Source organism: Heterodontus francisci, unplaced genomic scaffold (assembly GCF_036365525.1).
Source record: "Heterodontus francisci isolate sHetFra1 unplaced genomic scaffold, sHetFra1.hap1 HAP1_SCAFFOLD_51_1, whole genome shotgun sequence".
Classification (NCBI taxonomy): domain Eukaryota; kingdom Metazoa; phylum Chordata; class Chondrichthyes; order Heterodontiformes; family Heterodontidae; genus Heterodontus; species Heterodontus francisci.
In genome coordinates this window covers 2,505,699-2,526,921 of record NW_027141937.1, presented here as the reverse complement: position 1 = coordinate 2,526,921, position 21,223 = coordinate 2,505,699, and the positions used below count along the sequence as shown (strand labels likewise).

The 21,223-nt window shown below is 44.4% G+C and overlaps 1 non-coding gene across 1 annotated transcript; it reads left to right on the top strand.

Moving 5' to 3' along the window:
- The first annotated feature begins 15,129 nt into the window (after positions 1-15,129).
- Positions 15,130-15,201, top strand: trnaw-cca (transfer RNA tryptophan (anticodon CCA)). The gene has a single exon. It is a non-coding gene; the product is annotated as a tRNA-Trp (tRNA).
- Positions 15,202-21,223: the final 6,022 nt, after the last annotated feature.

Here is a 21,223-nt window from a genome sequence, read left to right as displayed (position 1 = left end):
TTGCTGTCGGTTCACACTTGTCTTCTCAACTTTGACATGACAGCTGCAGCATTGGAAATCCTGGTGCTGATTTCAGCATCAAGGGACAGATTGCTGGTGATTGTTGATTGAAGGTATGTGAAGCTGTTGACAACCTCCAAAGTGAGGTTGTCGATGTTGATGGAAAGTGGAGTCTCTACGTCCTGGCCCATAACTTTCATCTTCCTGATGCTGATCGTCAGTCCAAACTATTTGCAGGCCAGGGAGAACCGATCTACAAGCTGCTGTAACTGAACTTCATTATGGGATGTCAGCACAGCATCATTAGCAAATAGCAACTCACAGACTAGGAATTTACCCACTTTGGTCTTGGCGCACAGTCTTGCCAAGTTGAACAGCTTGTCGTCAGCTCTGATGTGCAGGTGAACACCCCCATCTGAGTCATTGAAAGTGTACAATAGCAGCATGGAGAAGAATATGCCAATTATAAAGGATGTGATAACTAGACAGTTCGAAAATGATGATATGATTGGGCAGAGTCAACATAGATTTATGAAAAGGAAAACAGGTTTGAAAAACCTGTTGAGTTTTTTGAGGATGTTACCTATAGAACAGATAAAGGAGAACCAGTGGATGTGTGGTATTTGTATTTTCCTTTGGTAAGGTCCCACACAGGAGGTGAGTAAACAAAATTAGAGCACATAGGCTTGGGGATAATATACTGATATGGATTGAGAATTGGTTAACAGACCGAAAACAGAGAGCAGGAATAACGGGTCCTTCTCAGGATGGCAGGCTGTTACTATTGGGGTACTGCAAGGATCAGTGTTGGAGCCACAGCTGTTAACAACCGAAATAAATGATTTGGATGTGGGGATTAAATGTAATATTTCCAATTTTGCAGATGACACAAAGCTAGGTGAAGTGTGAGTTGTGAGGAGGATGCAGAGAGGCTTCTAGGGGACCTGGAGCGGCGCAGTGAATGGGCAAGAACATGGAATATAATGTGAATAAGTGTGAAGTTATCCACTTTGGTAGAATAAACAGAAAGACAGAGTATTTCTTAAATGGTGAGAGGTTGGGAAGTATTGATGTCCAAAGGGACCTGGGTGTCCTTGTTACTGAGACACTAAAAGCTCTTGTGCAGGTGCAGCAATCAATTAGGAAGGCAAATGGTATGTTGTACCCACACGAGGGGTCATGAGTACAGGAGTAAAGATGTCTTGCTGCAATTGTATAGAGCCTTGGTGAATCCGCACTGGAGTATTGTGTACAGTTTTGTGTCCTCATCATATGAAGGATATACTTGCCAAAGAGGGAGTGAAACAGAGGGTCAACAGACTAATCTTTTTTTTTTGCATTTATTTCATTTCATCTCAGTTCGTTCAGTTTGCTTACCTACTGTTTTTTTTTCAGGTTTGTACTTGCTGCTGTTCAATATTGAGCCCGTTAACACCTAATCTGTACTAATGCTTTGTCTTTCAACACACCATTAACATATTGTTTGCCTTTGCTGCATGACCTTTTGGTCAGCTATGTGGCCTTGTCCAAACTACACCTTCTCCTTTGTTATCTCTTGCCCCACCCCCACCTCACTTGCTTATAACCTGTGACTTTTCTAATATATGTCAGTTCCGAAGATGGGTCACTGACCTGAAACGTTAACTCTGCTTCTCTTTTCACAGATGCTGCCAGACCTGCTGAGTGGTTGCAGCATTTCTTGTTTTTATGTCACCAGACTAATCCCTGGGATGGTGGGATTGTTTTATGAGGAAACTGGGCCTGTATTCCTTAAAGTTTCGAAGAATGAGAGGTGATCTGATTGAAACTGACAAAATTCTTACAGGGCGTGACAGTGTGGATGTAGACAGGATGTTTGCCCTGGTTGGTGAGTCTAAAACCAAAGGACATCGTCTCAGAATAAGGAGTAGGCCATTTAAAACTGAGATGGGTGGAATTTCTTCACTCAGACGGTGGTGAATCATTGGAATACTGTGCCCCAGAGGGCTGTGGCAGCTCAATCATTGAGCATGTTCAAGACAGAAATTGATAGAAATCTTGATACTCATGACATCAAGGGATATGGGGATAGCATGGGAAAGGGGCTTTGAGGTAGGTGATCAGCCATGATCGAATTGAACGACAGAGCAGGCTCGACGGGCTGAATAGCTTACTCCGATGTTCCTCTGTTCCTAAGAGAGTTGGCGCCAGCGCGCAGCCCTGCTTTACCCCACTGCTGATCTTGAAAGCGTCTGATGTTGCTCCATTGTAACTGATGGAACTGTGCATGTTCTCGTGGAAAGAAGAGATGATGCCCAAGAGGTCAGGAGGGCAGCCGATGTTCCATTGCAGTTTGAAGAGGCCGTCTCTGCTGACAAGATCAAAGGTCTTAGTGATGTTAATAAAAATGTGTGAGGTTCTGTGGCGCAATGGGTAGAGTGCTGGACTTTAAATAATGATTAAGACGATATTCAAATGTTGTGTGTTCAAGTCCCACCAGAGTCAGATTTTGGACCAGAAACAGAGGAGCACAACGGAACAGCAAATGAAGAAATGCGTCAAAAGCACACCTTCAAAGATTGTTGCACATGAACCCCAAGTCCCTCTATTCCAGCACACTCTTTAGAACTGTGCCATTAAGTATATGTTGCCTCTCCCTATTCCTTATGCCAAAATACATCACCTCACACTTGTCACTATTAAATTCCATCTGCCACCTGTCTGCCCATTCTGCTAGCCTATCACTGTCCTGTTGCAGGCAGTTCATATCATCCTCACTGTTTGCCACTCCTCCAAGTTTGGTGTCATCGGCATATTTTGAGATTCTACTCTTTATTCCTAGATCCAAGTCACTTACCTTTAGCAAAAAAAAGCAGTGGTTCTCGCACTGACCCTTGGGGAACACCACTGTCGACTATCCTCCGGTCTGACCAAGAACCATTTCATATGACTCGCTGTTTTCAGTCTTTAAAACAATTTACTCTCCAAATGGACACTGACCCTCCTAATACATGAACCTCAATTTTGTTAACCACCCTTTTATGTGGTACTTTATAAAATGCTTTCGTAACATCTATATAAACAACATCCACTGCATTCCCTTCATCAGCATTCTCAGATAGTTTATCAACAAATGCAGTTAGATTCGTCAAGCATGAACTCCCATTGATAAATCCATGCCCACTCTCCTGAATTAACTCAAACCTCTCCAAATGACTTGATTTTTTTCCCTGACCTGTTGATCTCGTGCTCACCATAGAGCATGTATTTGGCAATGTGACCGTCATCCATTTGGCCCAGTCAACAGAATCACCGCTGACTCAAGAGGGCAAACATGCTGTGGATCCCTGCACGCTGGTGTACTTCTGCATTCGGCACTCTGTCCTGCCAGGAGATGCCCAGTATCCATCTGAGGCAGTGGAGGTGGAAGCTGTTCAGCCGCTTTTTTTGGCTTGTATAAGTTGTTGATGCTGCTCTACTATAAAGGAGGGTGCTGAGAACACAAGCCTGGTGCACGTGGAGCTTTGTATTTTCGGTCAGTTTGCTGTCGGTTCACACTTGTCTTCTCAACTTTGACATGACAGCTGCAGCATTGGAAATCCTGGTGCTGATTTCAGCATCAAGGGACAGATTGCTGGTGATTGTTGATTGAAGGTATGTGAAGCTGTTGACAACCTCCAAAGTGAGGTTGTCGATGTTGATGGAAAGTGGAGTCTCTACGTCCTGGCCCATAACTTTCATCTTCCTGATGCTGATCGTCAGTCCAAACTATTTGCAGGCCAGGGAGAACCGATCTACAAGCTGCTGTAACTGAACTTCATTATGGGATGTCAGCACAGCATCATTAGCAAATAGCAACTCACAGACTAGGAATTTACCCACTTTGGTCTTGGCGCACAGTCTTGCCAAGTTGAACAGCTTGTCGTCAGCTCTGATGTGCAGGTGAACACCCCCATCTGAGTCATTGAAAGTGTACAATAGCAGCATGGAGAAGAATATGCCAATTATAAAGGATGTGATAACTAGACAGTTCGAAAATGATGATATGATTGGGCAGAGTCAACATAGATTTATGAAAAGGAAAACAGGTTTGAAAAACCTGTTGAGTTTTTTGAGGATGTTACCTATAGAACAGATAAAGGAGAACCAGTGGATGTGTGGTATTTGTATTTTCCTTTGGTAAGGTCCCACACAGGAGGTGAGTAAACAAAATTAGAGCACATAGGCTTGGGGATAATATACTGATATGGATTGAGAATTGGTTAACAGACCGAAAACAGAGAGCAGGAATAACGGGTCCTTCTCAGGATGGCAGGCTGTTACTATTGGGGTACTGCAAGGATCAGTGTTGGAGCCACAGCTGTTAACAACCGAAATAAATGATTTGGATGTGGGGATTAAATGTAATATTTCCAATTTTGCAGATGACACAAAGCTAGGTGAAGTGTGAGTTGTGAGGAGGATGCAGAGAGGCTTCTAGGGGACCTGGAGCGGCGCAGTGAATGGGCAAGAACATGGAATATAATGTGAATAAGTGTGAAGTTATCCACTTTGGTAGAATAAACAGAAAGACAGAGTATTTCTTAAATGGTGAGAGGTTGGGAAGTATTGATGTCCAAAGGGACCTGGGTGTCCTTGTTACTGAGACACTAAAAGCTCTTGTGCAGGTGCAGCAATCAATTAGGAAGGCAAATGGTATGTTGTACCCACACGAGGGGTCATGAGTACAGGAGTAAAGATGTCTTGCTGCAATTGTATAGAGCCTTGGTGAATCCGCACTGGAGTATTGTGTACAGTTTTGTGTCCTCATCATATGAAGGATATACTTGCCAAAGAGGGAGTGAAACAGAGGGTCAACAGACTAATCTTTTTTTTTTGCATTTATTTCATTTCATCTCAGTTCGTTCAGTTTGCTTACCTACTGTTTTTTTTTCAGGTTTGTACTTGCTGCTGTTCAATATTGAGCCCGTTAACACCTAATCTGTACTAATGCTTTGTCTTTCAACACACCATTAACATATTGTTTGCCTTTGCTGCATGACCTTTTGGTCAGCTATGTGGCCTTGTCCAAACTACACCTTCTCCTTTGTTATCTCTTGCCCCACCCCCACCTCACTTGCTTATAACCTGTGACTTTTCTAATATATGTCAGTTCCGAAGATGGGTCACTGACCTGAAACGTTAACTCTGCTTCTCTTTTCACAGATGCTGCCAGACCTGCTGAGTGGTTGCAGCATTTCTTGTTTTTATGTCACCAGACTAATCCCTGGGATGGTGGGATTGTTTTATGAGGAAACTGGGCCTGTATTCCTTAAAGTTTCGAAGAATGAGAGGTGATCTGATTGAAACTGACAAAATTCTTACAGGGCGTGACAGTGTGGATGTAGACAGGATGTTTGCCCTGGTTGGTGAGTCTAAAACCAAAGGACATCGTCTCAGAATAAGGAGTAGGCCATTTAAAACTGAGATGGGTGGAATTTCTTCACTCAGACGGTGGTGAATCATTGGAATACTGTGCCCCAGAGGGCTGTGGCAGCTCAATCATTGAGCATGTTCAAGACAGAAATTGATAGAAATCTTGATACTCATGACATCAAGGGATATGGGGATAGCATGGGAAAGGGGCTTTGAGGTAGGTGATCAGCCATGATCGAATTGAACGACAGAGCAGGCTCGACGGGCTGAATAGCTTACTCCGATGTTCCTCTGTTCCTAAGAGAGTTGGCGCCAGCGCGCAGCCCTGCTTTACCCCACTGCTGATCTTGAAAGCGTCTGATGTTGCTCCATTGTAACTGATGGAACTGTGCATGTTCTCGTGGAAAGAAGAGATGATGCCCAAGAGGTCAGGAGGGCAGCCGATGTTCCATTGCAGTTTGAAGAGGCCGTCTCTGCTGACAAGATCAAAGGTCTTAGTGATGTTAATAAAAATGTGTGAGGTTCTGTGGCGCAATGGGTAGAGTGCTGGACTTTTAAATAATGATTAAGACGATATTCAAATGTTGTGTGTTCAAGTCCCACCAGAGTCAGATTTTGGACCAGAAACAGAGGAGCACAACGGAACAGCAAATGAAGAAATGCGTCAAAAGCACAGACTCGGAGAGAGAGAGGAGCAGAGCAGGGGAAAAAAAAAATCGAGGAGTGACGTCACAATGGAGAGTGAGAGCAGGGAAACAGAGAGCCGCTGGGGTGAGCAGACAGGATTTGGTTCTTTCTTCGGTGCAGTGGAAGGAGCTGTTTGGTGAGGATCTGGTAAGCTGTGACATCACAGGCAAGCAGGTAGTTGATTGGTTTGGAAGAACCGACCTGCTTGATGCACATCTGTTCAGTGATTAAGGTCCATTTTAGTCCTAACGTTTAAAATAGTAAACAAACTAGTGGTAAGTTTAATAAAATATACAGTAAAATGAAGAATTGAATAAAATATTTAAGTAGTTAATTGAAACACGTTAAGGATGACAGGACAGGTGATGTGTCACAGCTGCAGCATGTGGGAGTTCCTGGATGCCAGTGTGATCCAGGGCAAACACGTCTGCAGTAAGTGTTTGCGGCTCAAAGAGGGAGAAAAAAGGAATGTAGTGGTAGTAGGGGACAGTATAGTAAGGTGGATTGACTCTGTTCTCTGCAGCAAAGAGCAAGAGTCCAGACGGCTGTGTTGCCTGCCGGTGCCAGGATTCAGGACATCTGCTCAGGGCTGGAGTGAAACATACAATGGGAGGGGGAGGATCCAGTCGTCGTGGTCCATGTCGGTACCAACGACATAGGCAGGACAAGGATAGAGGTTCTGCAAAGTCAGTATGAGGAACTAGGCAGCAAATTAAGAAGCAGAACCTCAAAGTTAATCATCTCTGGATTATTACCTGAGCCATGTGCAAATTGGCATCGGACAAATAAGATTAGAGAAAGTAATGTGCGGCTGAAAGACTGGTGTGGCAGTTGTGGGTTCTGGTTCGTGGGGCATTGGCACCAGTACTGGGGAAAGTGGTGGCTGTACCGTTGGGACGGTCTACACCTGAACCGTGCTGGTGCTGGTGTTCTAGCGAGCCAAATAACTAGAGAAGTAGAGACGGTTGTAAACTGAATAGTGGGGGCAAGGGATCAAATTTGGGAAGATATGGTGAATCAAGGAGGAGAGACAAGGCAAGAGAGAAAGGTATAAATATGGGAAATGATAAACAGACTGTGACAGGAAGGGACAGAATGTACAAATCTAAGAGTAAATCGACAGATAAGGCTGGAGGTGACAAAAATAATAAAAGGACAAAACTAAATGCTCTGTATCTGAATGTATGGAGCATTCGAAACAAAACAGATGAACTGAGAGCACAAATAGAATAAATAAGTACGATCTGATAGTCATTCCAGAGACATGGCTGCAGGGCGACATAGATTGGGATGTGAATATTGGAGGTGACATGGCATTTTGGAAGGACAGGAAGCGAGGAAAAGGTGGTGGGGTAGCTCTGTTAATTAATAATGGTATGAGCGTAATAGAGAGGGATGACCTAAGTTCAGGAGATCACGATGTAGAAGCAGTTTGGGTACAAATGAGAAATCATAAAGGCAAGAAGTCACTTGTGGGGGTGGTGTACATGCCACCTAACATTAACCACACTGTCGGATGGGATATGAAGGAAGAAATAATGGCAGCTTGTCAGAAAGGTACTGTGATAATTATGGGGGATTTTAATCTACATATAGACTGGAAAATTCAGATGGGCAGAGGTAGCCTAGATGAGGAGCACATAGAATGTTTTGGGGATAATTTCTTGGAACAATACATTCTGGAGCCAACCAGAGAGCAGGCTATACTAGACCTGGCATTGTGCAACGAGATAGGATTAATTAATGACCTCATAGTTCAGGTGCCCCTAAATAGTAGCGATTATAATATGATTGAATTTTACATTCAGTTTGAGGGAGAGGAGAGTGGGTCCCAGACTAGTATTTTAAATTTAAATAAGGGCAATTATAAGGTCATGAAAGCAGAGCTAGCTAAAGTGAACTGGCAAATTAGGTTAAGGGATAAGTCAATAGAGATGCAGTGGCAGACATTTACGGGGATATTTCAGAATACACAGAACAGATACATTTCAACGAGAAAGAAAAGTTCCAAAGGTGGGACTCACCATCCATGGTTCACGAAAACAGTTAAAGATACTATCAAACTTAAAGAAAAAGCCTATAATTGTGCAAAGGTGGGAGGCAGGTCAGAAGATTGGACAGAATATTAAAAAACAGCAAAGAATGACTAAAAGATTGAAAAGGAAGGTAAAATTAGAGTATGAGAGAAAGCTCGCAAGAAATTTCAAGACAACTAGTAAGAGTTTCGATAGATATTTTAAAAAGAAAAGAGTTAACAAAGCGACTGTTGGTCCAATAGAAAGTGTGTCTGGGGAATTAATAATGGATAATTAAGAGATGGCAGATGAATTGAACAGATACTTTGCATCGGTCTTCACTATTGAGGATACAAATAACATCCCAGTATTAGCCGTATATCAGGAAATTGAAGGGATGGAGGAACTCAAGAAAATTACAATCACCAGGGAAGCGGTACTAAACAAATTGTTGGAGCTGCGGGTTGACAAGTCGCCAGGTCCTGAATTGGCTAGTGAGATAGTTGATGCGCTGGTTTTAATATTCCAAAATTCCCTAGATTCGGGAAGGTTCCGTTAGATTGGAAAGGAGTGAATGGAACTCATTTATTCAAAAAGGGAGGGAGACAGAAAGCAGGAAACGACAGGCCAGTTCGCTTAACATTTGTCTTCGGGAAAATGTTTGGAGCTATTACAGAGGATGTTATAGCAGGGCATTTAGAAAAAAATTAAGGTAATCAGGCAGAGTCAACATGGTCTTTTGAAAGGGAAATCATGTTTAACCAATTTATTGGAGTTCTTTGAGGGAGTTACATGTGCTGTGGATAAAGGGGAACCAGTGGATGTATTGTATTTCGATTTCCAGAAGGATAAGGTGCCATATCAAAGGTTATTGCAGAAAATAAAAGCTCATGGTGTCGGGGGTAACATATTGGCATGGATAGAAGATTGGCTAGCTGACAGGAAACAGAGAGTCAGCATAAATGGGTCATTTTATGGTTGGCAAGAAGTAACGAGTGGTGTGCCACAGGGATCTGTGCTGGGGCCTCAACTTATTACAATTTATATAAATGACTTAGATGAAGGGACCGAAGGTATTGTTGCTAAATTTGCTGATCACAAAGATAGGTAGGAAAGTAGGTTGTGAAGAGGACATAAGGGGGCTACAAAGGGATATAGATAGGTTAAGTGATTGGGCAAAGACCTGGCAAATGGAGTATAATGTGGGAAAGTCGGAAATTGTCCACTATGGCAGGAAGAATAAAAAAGCATCTTTTCTAAATGGTGAGAGATTGCAGAGCTCTGAGATGCAGAGGGATCTGGGTGTCCGAGGGCATGAATTGCAAAAGGTTAGTATGCAGGTCCAGCACTTAATTAGGAAAGCTAATAGAATGTTATCATTTATCACCATGGGAATTGAATACAATAGTAGGGAGGTTATGCTTCAGCTATACAGGACATTGGTGAGACCTCTTCAGCAGTACTGAGTACAGTACTGGTCTCCTTATTTGCGGAAGGATGTAAATGCATTGGAGGTAGCACAGAGAAAGTTTACTAGACTAATACATGGAATGGGTGGGCTGTCTTACGAGGAAAGATTGGACAAGCTAGGCTTGTCTCCGCCAGAGTTTAGAAGAGAAAGAGGCGACATGATTTGTTATTTAATTTATTAATTAACAAATTAGCTATCCTCCAGTCTTCCGGTACCCCACCCGTGGCTAACGATGATACAAAAATCTCTGCCAGCGCCCCAGCAATCTCCTCCCTTGCTTCCCATAGCATCCTCGGATACATCTGATCAGGCCCTGGGGATTTATCCACCTTAATGCGCTTCAAAACCTCCAACACCTCCTCCTTTGTAATGTTGATATGCTGCAGGATATCGCTGTTCCCTCCCTTGAACTCACTAGCTTCCATGACCTTCTCCACGGTAAATACAGACGAGAAATATTCATTTAAGACCTCGCCCATTTCGCGTGGCTTCACACATAGATTGCCACACTGATCCTTAAGGGGACCTACTCTCTCCCTCGCTACCCTTTTACTCTTAATATACTTATAGAATATTTTAGGATTCTCCTTTATCTTATCTGCCAGGGAAATCTCATGGCCCCTTTTCGCCCTCCTAATTTCCTTCTTAAGTGTTCTCCTACATCCCCTATAGGTCTCGAGGGACTCGCTCGATCTCAGCTGCCTATACTTGACGTATGCCTCCTTCTTTGTCCTGACCAGACCATCAATATCCCTCGTCAACCAAGGTTTCCTAAACTTGCCAGCCTTGCCCTTCCATCTAACAGGAACATGCTGGCCCTGAACTCTTCCTATCTCACTTTTAAAAGCCTCCCACTTGCCAGACGTCCCTTTACCTGTAAACAGCCTCTCCCATTCAACTTTTGAGAGTTCCTGTCTGATGCCATGGAAATTAGCCTTCCCCCAATTTAGGACTTCAACCTGAGGACCAGTCCTATTCTTTTTCATAACTATCTTGAAGCTAATAGAGTTATGGTCACTGGTCCCAAAGTGCTCCCACAATGACACATCAACCACCTGCCCATCCTAATTTCCTTAGAGGAGGTCGAGTGTAGCCCCTTCTCTAGTCGGGCCATCCACGTACTGCTTCAGAAAACTATCCTGGATTCACTTAACAAATTCTTCCCCATCTGATCCCTTTGTACTAAGGCAGTCCCAGTCAATCTTAGGGAAGTTAAAATCACCTACTATTACAACCCTATAATTCCTATACCTATCTGTGATTTCCCTACATATATGCTCCTCCACTTCCCTCTGACTATTGGGGGGCCTATAGTATAATCCCATCAAAGGGATCACCCTTTTATTATTTCTAAGTTCTACCAGTATGGCCTCACTGGACATTCACCCCGGGATATCCTCTCTAAGTACTGATGTCCTCCCTAATCAATAGTGCAACTCCCCCTCCTCTCTTACCTCCACCTCTGTCACGCCGGAAGGATCGGTACCCCGGAACATAGAGTGGCCAGTCCTGCCCATCCCTCAACCACGTTTCCGTAATAGCTTCAATATCACAATCCCATGTTCTGATCCATGCTCTGAGTTAATCTGCCTTAACTGTAAGGATACTTGCATTAAAGTAAATGCAGTTTAGCCCACCAGACCTTCCACGCTCCCTGTCCTGCCCCTGCCTGGCCTGCCGACTGGACTTGCTTGTTTTAACCTCTCCATTTGCCTCAACTATCTCATCGGAGAGACTACTACTTTGGGTTCCACCCCCGCTGCAAGACTAGTTTAAACCCTCCCGTGTATTACTATAAAATCTCCCTACAAGGATATTGGTCCCCTTCCAGTTCAGATGCAACCCGTCCCTCTTGTACAGGTCACCTCTGCACCAGAAGAGATCCCAATGATCCAAGTACCTGAAGCCCTCCCGCCTTCGCCAGTCTTCAGCAACGCATTCATTTGCCTAATCCTCCGATTCCTACCCGCACTAGCACGTGTCACAGGGAGTAATCCTGAGATTACAACCCTCGAGGTCTTGCTCTTTAACCTTCTGCCTAACTCCCTATATTCACTTTGCAGAACCTCATCTCTCTTCCTGCCTATGTCGTTCATACCAATATGGACCACGATCTCTGGCTGGACACCCTCCCCTTTCAGAATTTCCGGCAGCTGCTCGGAAACATCCTTGACCCTTGTATTAGGGAGGCAACATACCATCCTGGAGTCTCGTTTGCGGCCACAGAAACGCCTATCAGCACCCCTTATGATAGAATCCCCTATCACAATAGCTCTTCCACCCCTTTTCCTCCCCTGCTGTGCAGCAGAGCCCTCCGTGGTGCCACGGACCGCGCTGTTGCTCTTTTCCCCTGGGAGGTCTTCCCCCCAACAGTAACCAAAGCGGTGTATCTGTTTGAGAGGGGGATGGCCACAGGGGACTCCTGCACTACCTGCCTGCTCCTACTATTCCATCTGGTGGTCACACATCCCTTTTCTGCCTGTGCATACATTACCTGCGGTGCGAACACCTCACTTAACATGCTATCCATGACGCCCTCAGCTTCGCGGACGCTCCACAGTGAAACCACCCGCAGTTCCTGCTCCATAATGCGAGTAGCCAGTAGCTGCAGCTGGATACACTTCCTGCACACATGGTCGTCATGGAGACTGGGAGGGTTCCTGAATCCCCACATAGCGCAGGAGGAGCATATCACGGGGCTGAGCTCTCCTGCCATGACTTACCCTTAGATTAATTAGTTACTCCCTTAATTAAAAAATACTAATGACACTAGGGGCCTTGTTCTACCCACGACAATCTAAAGTCCTTCATAAGCTACACTGAATAAAAAAAACACTTTAGTAGTACTCACCTTATCAGTAGAGGTTTTTTTTTCAACTAAAAAACTTTGCCCTTTTCTTTAAGATATTTAAATACACTAACAGCAGTGACTCACCAACCAATCACCTTGCAGTTCTCCTCTGACATCACAGTTGGCTTCTTTTCTTTCAAAACTCCAGCACACTGGAAGAGCTCCACTCCACTCCTGGAAGGGAAGAGACTGGGCCTCGATCCTCGGATTGGATTTATAGGCTCCGCTCTCGGCGTTCTCCTCATATCGGTCCATATCGGTTGGCTCCGCTCCGCTCCTCTCCGCTCCCGGAAGGTAATTCACCAGCTTTTGCAGAAAGTAGGACTTAAGCTGTTGCAGTACCTGTTAGAAAGATTGTCTAAGTTATTCTGAAGTCATCTTCCAATGTCATCTGCATGGAAGCAGGATTTTAAAGGATAAGATGTAGTTTTTAAAAGTCACTTCAATCTTGCTCAAGAGTCATTACAAAGAAGCCAAGTAATTCTTGATAAAAAGTCATATACATTTCGAGATCTTTTAAAAACACTTCAATCTTGTTAATAAAAAGTCAGATGTAAATTTAAGAACTCTGATCAGGCCATGCTAAAAACTTACATACAATTATGAAATAAAATACAACATTTAAAATGTCTGAACTCCTTTCTGAGAGTTGACCCCTGCTGCGGCCGGTGTCTTCCTGGAATAGTGGAGCTGTTGTGTCAACAGAAAAGTCCTTCCCGAGCAGCCCTGAGCCTGTTGGTACCGGCTTTAATACAACCCAGGTAAAAATCAGGGTACATTGGGGGCAATGAGCCCAAATTGCTGAACTACAGGTCCCTGTCACTTTAAAGAGTGGGCTGGTGCGATTATGATCAGAGGCTCCTTCTAAGCACATTTCTCACCACCACAACTTCCAGATGCTGGTGTTAGTGTGTGCATGTACCGGCAGTTGCAGTGCTGTTCAGACCCTCAATAGCAGTGAAAGTCTCAGAGTTCACCGCTATTGGGGCTGTAAAATCCAGGCCAATATCTCACAGTCCTGTTAGATTTGCTCTCCCTCTGTACAAAATCAAACTCCACACATTGTCTTTCACTCACTCCTGTTTCCAGCCCTGATGGTGCAGAAATCCCCTCTCAAAGGTACACAATCCAGTTGATTTCTGATCAAATACCTCCTTCCTCATTCAATAGAGGAAACAGAGACATGAACAGGAGTCAGGTGCAAGAAAGTTTCACCAACAGAGCAAAGAAAGGCACCAACAAAAGTCACACCTACTTTCCAAATCATTTCACTGGAATATTCTTTCACTTGTTTTGTAAGATGACTGCAATAAATCTGAAAATGAGCACCATGAGGTTTGTGTTCACTAGTCACTTGTTCTCCTGTGTTTGTCTGTCAGGTTTGTAATTCAGTTTGTATTGGATATTAAAGAGAATCTCTTTTCAAGATGATTGCACATTGTACTGTGTTTAAAGCAACCAACTTGTAAAATGGCAGAAAATGAATGTTTCAATACCTGTGTGACCAGATTCTTCCAATGCTTTTCAACAGCTAGAGTGATGATGCTTGTAATCTGTATCCTGTGGAGAATGGGAGAGGAGAATAAAAACATGGTGCATGAACAGGACAGACTGTGTAAAATGGAAGCACAGAAATACTGCCACCTCATTGAAAGTTAATGAGATTTATTCCAAGTCAGACACCTGTCCACAATGAACAAGTGAATACATTAATTGTCCACTTTCAATCTAAATGGGACTGAGGTTCCAACAGAGAAGTTTTCTGGAAAATACCTGCTGCAGTTTTAAAATTGATGAACTGGAACATCTTATACTAACTTTCAAATAACTGGAGTGATTGTATAGTTCTCATAGTGGAGAGAAGGAGTTGTTTATAAATATAAGCAGAAAGACACATTTGTGGATTGGCGAATGAGCTTTAACTTTCTGAAATGTATTTGTCCATTGGTTGCAGGTCACTGGAAATTCTTTTTTACATTTCAATTGTAGCAGCAGCAGTTAGCAGCAAAATGTCTGATTAATCAGAGTAGTGGGTCTGGGAAACACTTAAACAGCCGAGACCCTGTAAAACAGAACTCCAAGTAATAGTTTAAATACGGCACTGAACTGACAGAGCGGTAAAGGCCTGCTCAGGTCAGGAAAAAATACCCGACCCGAACCCGACAGAACCACATTGGACCCGAGCCCGACCCGGCCCGAGTATCTCCATTTATTCCCACGCCCAAACTAACCCGAACCTTACCCGACCACCGGAATGTTCACTTTACCTACCTCCCGATTCCGAATCTACAGGAAACTGCAGCATGAGCGCAATGACGTCATAGAGATGCTCACTTGCTCACTGAGCAGACTCAGAGTTTCCCTCCTTGATGACCCGGACTCCCAGCTTAGGTTGGCTTTTCAACTTTTGACACTTATTAAACTCAACTTCCCAGCAGAGTTAAATGTAATACTTACTGTGTGTGTCCGACACGGACTCAGCCCGACCTGGACCCAGCCCGACCCGAACCTGGCCCGACCTGACCCGAGCCCGAAAGCCAGACCCGGAAGAGCGACCCGACACGACCCGAACCCGACACGGGACCCGTCGGGTTCAGGTCGGGTGGCAGGCCTTTGCAGAGCGGAGGTCAGATGAGGATTGAATTAATTTCAATCACTGAATCTAAACAAGAAGTAAATCTGCCAGGAATGGAAGACTTTATTTTATCTGTGAGCTTGTGGCGCAACGGTACCGCGTCTGACTCCAGATCAGAAGGTTGTGTGTTCGAATCACGTCAGGCTCAGTTATGTTTTACAGCAGCTCAGGTTCCTGGATTTGATATCAGAAGAGAGTTCGATCTGTTGGAATGTTCGTGAATTTCAAGATCAACTTCAATGGATTAAAGTCCTGATTCCTGGTTCCGTTCCACTTCCATGCTCAGTTCTTATTTCACACTTTTTTATATCAGAACAATGTTTCAGGGATGTGATGTGTCCATTGTTTGTACAATCGCTCTGTCATCCAGTGTGTGAAATAAAACACAAACCGCACAGCATGCGGCTCAAACCCATACCTGGCTCTGTCTATAGGCCGCTTAGTTCAGTTGGTTAGGACGCAGTGTTGATAACAACAAGGCTGTGGATTTGATCCCCATGTGCGCTGTCACATGGTCAGTCAATAATTTGACACATTTTTGTAACACTTAAAATCCAACTTTTAGATGCAAACAAGTTTACTTAAAATGTAAAAGGGAATTTATTTTGAATAACATCCATTGCATCTTTGTCACTGGTCTGGAGTAACACAGAATTCTTTCCAATTATCTTCCGTTTGCTGATAAACATTGAACTCGTGGCCTGTTCTCGTTAATGGTCACGAGCAGCAAAAACAGACAGAGCAAGTCTGACCGCCCAGAGATGTGGAAAAGGCTTCAGTTTGGGACATATGCAGCAAATCAAATGTTCTCCCGGCCCCGAAAGATTCAAAAACTGGGGAAAAGGACACAAGGAGATAGAGAATAAGCTAAAGCTGACAATGTAAATATTTCCCATCCTTGATATCTCTCTATTCCAATCCAACCTTCAGAGTTGGGTAAATAATTTCAGTGTAAATTGTGCAGCTCAAGAGTCAAAACCAAAGGGCGATGCAGAATAAAGGAAAACTGCCAAAACCCCAGATTGAACCAGGGATCTTCGGTCCAACACACTCCCAACTGAGCTATTTCAGTCTCACAGGCTTGGGATGATAAGTGTCAAGTAACATTCGCACCACACAAGTGCCAGGCAAAGACCATCTCCAACAAGAGAGAATCTAACCATCTCCCCTTGACATTCAATAGCATTACAATCACTGAATCCCCCACCATCAACATCATGGGGGTTACCATGGGGAGCCATACAAATAACGTGACTACAAGAGCAGGTCAGAGGCTTGGAATCCTGAGGCGAGTAATTACAGTGCAGCTGTTGGCTCCACCCCAGGGGCTGAATTTGTTCTGTAAACCATGAAGCAGCTTCCTCTCAAATCCCAGGTTTATCAATAAATCCTCTTACAAAAGCCCCAAAGTGTGATATATTCCTCTCACTCATCCATGACTCCTGACTCCCCAAAGCCTGTCCACCATCTGCAATTCACAAGTCAAGAGTGTGAAGGAATACTCTCCACTTGCTTGGATGGGTGCAATTCCAACTCAAGAATCTCAACACCGTCCAGGACAAAGCATCCCACTTGATTGGCACCCCATCTACAAACATTCACTCCCTCCACCATCGGCACACAGTGGCAGCAGTGTGTACCATCTCCAAGATGCACTGCAGCAATGCACCAAGACTCCTTAGACAGCACCTTCCAAACCCAGCGACCTTTACCACCGAGAATGGCAAGGGCAGCAAATGCAGGGGATACCACCACCTGCAAGTTCCCCTCCAAGCCACACATCATCCTGACTTGGAACTATATCGCCGTTCCTTCACTGTCGCTGGGTCAAAATCCTGGAACTCCCTTCCTCACAGCACTGTGGGTGTACCTACCCCACATGGACTGCAGCGGTTCAAGAAAGCAGTTCACCACCACCTTCTGATGGGCAATTAGGGATGGGCAATAAATGCTAGCCTAGCCAGCGATGCCCACATCGCATGAATGAATGAATAAAAATGTGAAGTATCCCTTGTGTCATTGTTTTGGTAGAAAATGTAACCCTGGTGGAATTGCCCCTCCCAATCACACCTCACTTCATAGAACATCGAAAATGGAGAAAATGTATGGCTCAGAATGAGACCATTTAGCAATCGTGTCTGTGCCAGCTGAAAAAGAGTGATCCAGCCCAAAACCACTTTCCAGGTCTTGGGAATGGGATCTGAACAGATCTCAGAGCTCACATTATGTGAATGTTCTGTTGAAGTGTTGGTCAGCTGATATACCAGGGGAGATTCACACTGTTAGACACAGTGTGAAATACATTCAAGTATTTATAAAACATTGTAACATGTGAGTAATATTCCCCATTGCTTTCTCAGCACTGATGGATTGTGAAGTGGGAGACAGCCAGAAGTCCCATTGGTCCACACTGACCCTGAGCTGAGAATGAAATGAGAAAAAGTTCAATCTTCAGCAGTGAGATGCTGCAGAGAGGTAAGAGTCCTGAATCAAGGAGAGACTTTCTCATACTGCTGTTGAATCTCATTTCAAACACTCCTTGAACTCTCTGCCGAGGAATTCAGAGCTGGATAACGCCTGTAAAATCAGTCTAAAAAGGAAATAGAAAACACCCACCGTGGGCTCAAACTCAAAAACTTGAGATTCAGAGTTTCATGCTTTCATCGACTGAGCTCACCAGGCCTGAGACAGTGTCCCCGTCCTGTCTGTTATTGGACGGTGCAGCTGTTGGCTCCACCCCAGGGGCTGAATTTGTTCTGTAAACCATGAACCAGCTTCCTCTCAAATCCCAGGTTTATCAGTAAATCCTCTTACAAAAGCCCCAAAGTGTGATATATTCCTCTCACTCATCCAGAATAAAAGTTACATCTTTTGCTCTTTTTACCTTCCAAACATTGACTTCTATTTTACTCAGCATTTATTTCTCTCTCCTTTTTATGTTGTGCATTTCCTAATAAACATTTCATTTCAATTATTTATGAGGGATGAAATGAACAGAAAAGATTTTCTGCAATGGTACCAGGGGTGTGGGACAGAGTGAGTGGTTCGGATCTGGAATATACTGCCTGAGAGTGTGATGGAGGCAGATTCAATCGTGGCTTTCAAAACGGAATTGGATAAACACCTGAATAGAGAAAATTTGCAGGGCTACAATGGAAGGGCAGAGGAGTGGAATTAGCTGATCTACTCTTGCAAAGAGCTGTCATGGACATGATGGACTGAATGGTCTCCTTCTGTACTGTAACCATTTGATTCCTTGATTCTAACTCTGTCAAAGTTGTTCTGAACTTGCTCTGCTCCAAGGAGCACAACCCCAGCTTTTCCAGTCTCTGCACACAACTGAAGTTATGAGGAACCATGGGGAACCCACTGTAAACCTTCCTCCAGACAGAAATACAACTGTTCACCACCACACTGTGACCCAGCTGTTCACATGATTTGGATGTGGGGACCAAATGTAGTATTTCCAAGTTTGCAGATGACACAAAACTAGGTGGGAATGTGAGTTGTGAGGAAGATGCAAAGCGGCTTCAAGGGAATTTGGACAGACTTAGTGAGTGGACAAGAAAGTGGCACATGAAATATAATGTGTAAAAACGTGAGGTTATCCACTTTGGTAGGAGAAGCAGATGTGCAGATTATTTGTTAAATGGTAAGAGTGTGAATGTACAAAGGGGCCTGGGTGTCCTTGTCTATAAGTGACTGAAAGCTTACATGCAGGTGCAGCAAGCAATTAGGAAGGCTAATGATATGTTAGCCTCGATTACAAGAGGATTTGAGTACAGGAGTAGTGAAGTCTTGCTTCAATTGTATATAACCTTGGTTGGACTGCACTTTGGAATACTGTGTGAAGTTTTGTTCCCCTTACCTTAGGAGGGATATCATTGCCATAGAGGGAGTGCAACGAAGGTTCACCAGACTTGTTCCCGGGATGGCGGGACTGTCAAATGAAGAGAGATTGGGGAAACTGGGCCTGTATTCTCTAGAGTTTTGAAGAATGAGAGGTGATCTCATTGAAACTTACAAAATATTTAAAGGGATAGACAGGTAGATGAAGCTAAGATGTTTCCCCCGGTTGAGGAGTCTAGAACCAGGGGACACAATTTCAACGTAAGGGGAAAGCCACTTAGGACAGCGATGAGGAGAAATTTCTTTACTCAGTGGGTTGTGAATCTTTGGAATTCTCTACCTCAGAGGGCTGTGGAAGCTCAGTCATTGAGTATGTTTAAAGCAGAGATTGACAGATTTCTAAATACAAATGACATAGGGGATATGGAGATAATGTGGGAAAAAGGCATTGAAGTGGACGATCAGTCGTCATCATATTGAATGGCAGGGTGGGCTCGACGGGCTGAATGGCGTACTCCTGCTCCTATGTTCCTATCAGTCTGCAAACTTCATATGCATGCTGTCATTGTCCCTTTTATTCCATGGGCTTCAGTTTTACTGGCAGTCTAGTATGTGACATCATCAAGAAGGTTTTCAATAAGTTGAATAAGGAGAAATTGTTTCCAGTGGCAAAAGGGTCAGAAACCAGAGGATGTATTTATCAGGTGATTGAGAAAAGACCAGAGGCGAACTGAGGAATGATTTTTTATCCAGTGATGTGTTGTGATCTGGAATGCCCTGTCTGATCGGGACTTGAAAGCAGATTCAGTAGTAACTTTGAAAAGCAATAGGGATAAATACTGGAAGGAAAAATGTACAGATTACAGGAAAAAGCTGAACACCAGGACTAATTGGATAGCACAAGCAAAGAGACAGCACTGACACAATGGACCAAATGGTCTCCTTCTTTGGGTATCATTCTATGGTTTTAGGAACATAATGTTGATACAATTTGCTGAGTTGGAAGGGAAGTGAACCCAGATTCTGGGTATTCTAACCACCAGACCCAAACCAACTGAACAAGCCATAAAATCAAAGCAAAATACTGCGGATGCTGGAAATCTGAAACAAAACAAGAAAAGCTGGAATCACTCAGCAGGACCGGCAGCATCTGCGGAAAGAGAAGCAGAGTCAACGCTTCGGGTCAGTGACCCTTCCTCGGAACCAGCCGAGGAAGGGTCACTGACCCGAAGCGTTGACTCTGCTTCTCTTTCCGCAGATGCTGCCGGACCTGCTGAGTGATTCCAGCATTTCTTGTTTTTGTTCCAACTGAACAAGCCTGTTGTTTAATCTCTGTTTTTCACACCAGCTTCTCCTCGCTCTTTCTGTGTTTCCTGCCTGGTCTGTTCCTCTGACCTTTATTCCTGACACTTTATTGAGAATGGCGCTCACTGCGCCTCTAACTCACAGCGTCACTCCACCCCTTCACCCACTTCCAAACCTCTCTGTTGAACAGCACCTCACATCTGCTCCTCTGCTGCATTAATATACCAGGAAAACATTTTCAAACAGAAATTTCCAGACAGTGAACGTTCCAGTAAGACAAGGTAAAGATCAGATTCATTCACTTTAAACACAGAGAGAGCAGCTCTCCCTGTTCAGGCTAAGGAGCAGATGTAGTTTCACTCCCATTAGTCTGAGAGACATGGGCCAGAATTTTTAGGGACCGTTGGAGACTGGAATGGAGGCTGGGGAGGGGGAGGGGGGTGTATAAAATAGGGATGGAAGACGTCGGACCGGATTTTTCTGTCAGCGGCTGACATGGAGGGCAGACTTCGCACATCCAGTCGGCAAGAAGGCATTTAAAGTATTTATGAGTCCAATTGTCAGCAATTTTATTCACTGGGTCCAATTGAACTAATAGCACACGGGAACCACGGGGCTACAGAGCCTCGCCTGGTTAAAGGAGGTGACAGGGAGGTGGGAGCTGAGTGTTGGCTTCACTGGGAAGCTATCGGGTGAGGCAGCAAAACTTGGCAGCAAGGGTGGAGGGGGAAAGGGCATCGGGAAACACTGTCAGGAGTGGGGGCTCATGTGCCAGCTCTGCAGGGCGAGCAACACCAGGGTGCCATTGGGGCAGTGCCACCTCATTGAGGGTGACAAGTGAGGTAACTGTGACTGGGTGTTGCTTACTGTGAAGGCCTTGCACTCAGGGAGGGGCAACCTCTCATGGGCCTCATTCATCCTGGATTCGAGGCTCCCATTGAAGAGGAGGAGGAGTAGAGAGGGAGGCCCAGGCACCAGCAGGGACACCACAGCAGCTTGGGGACCCACAGGAGGGC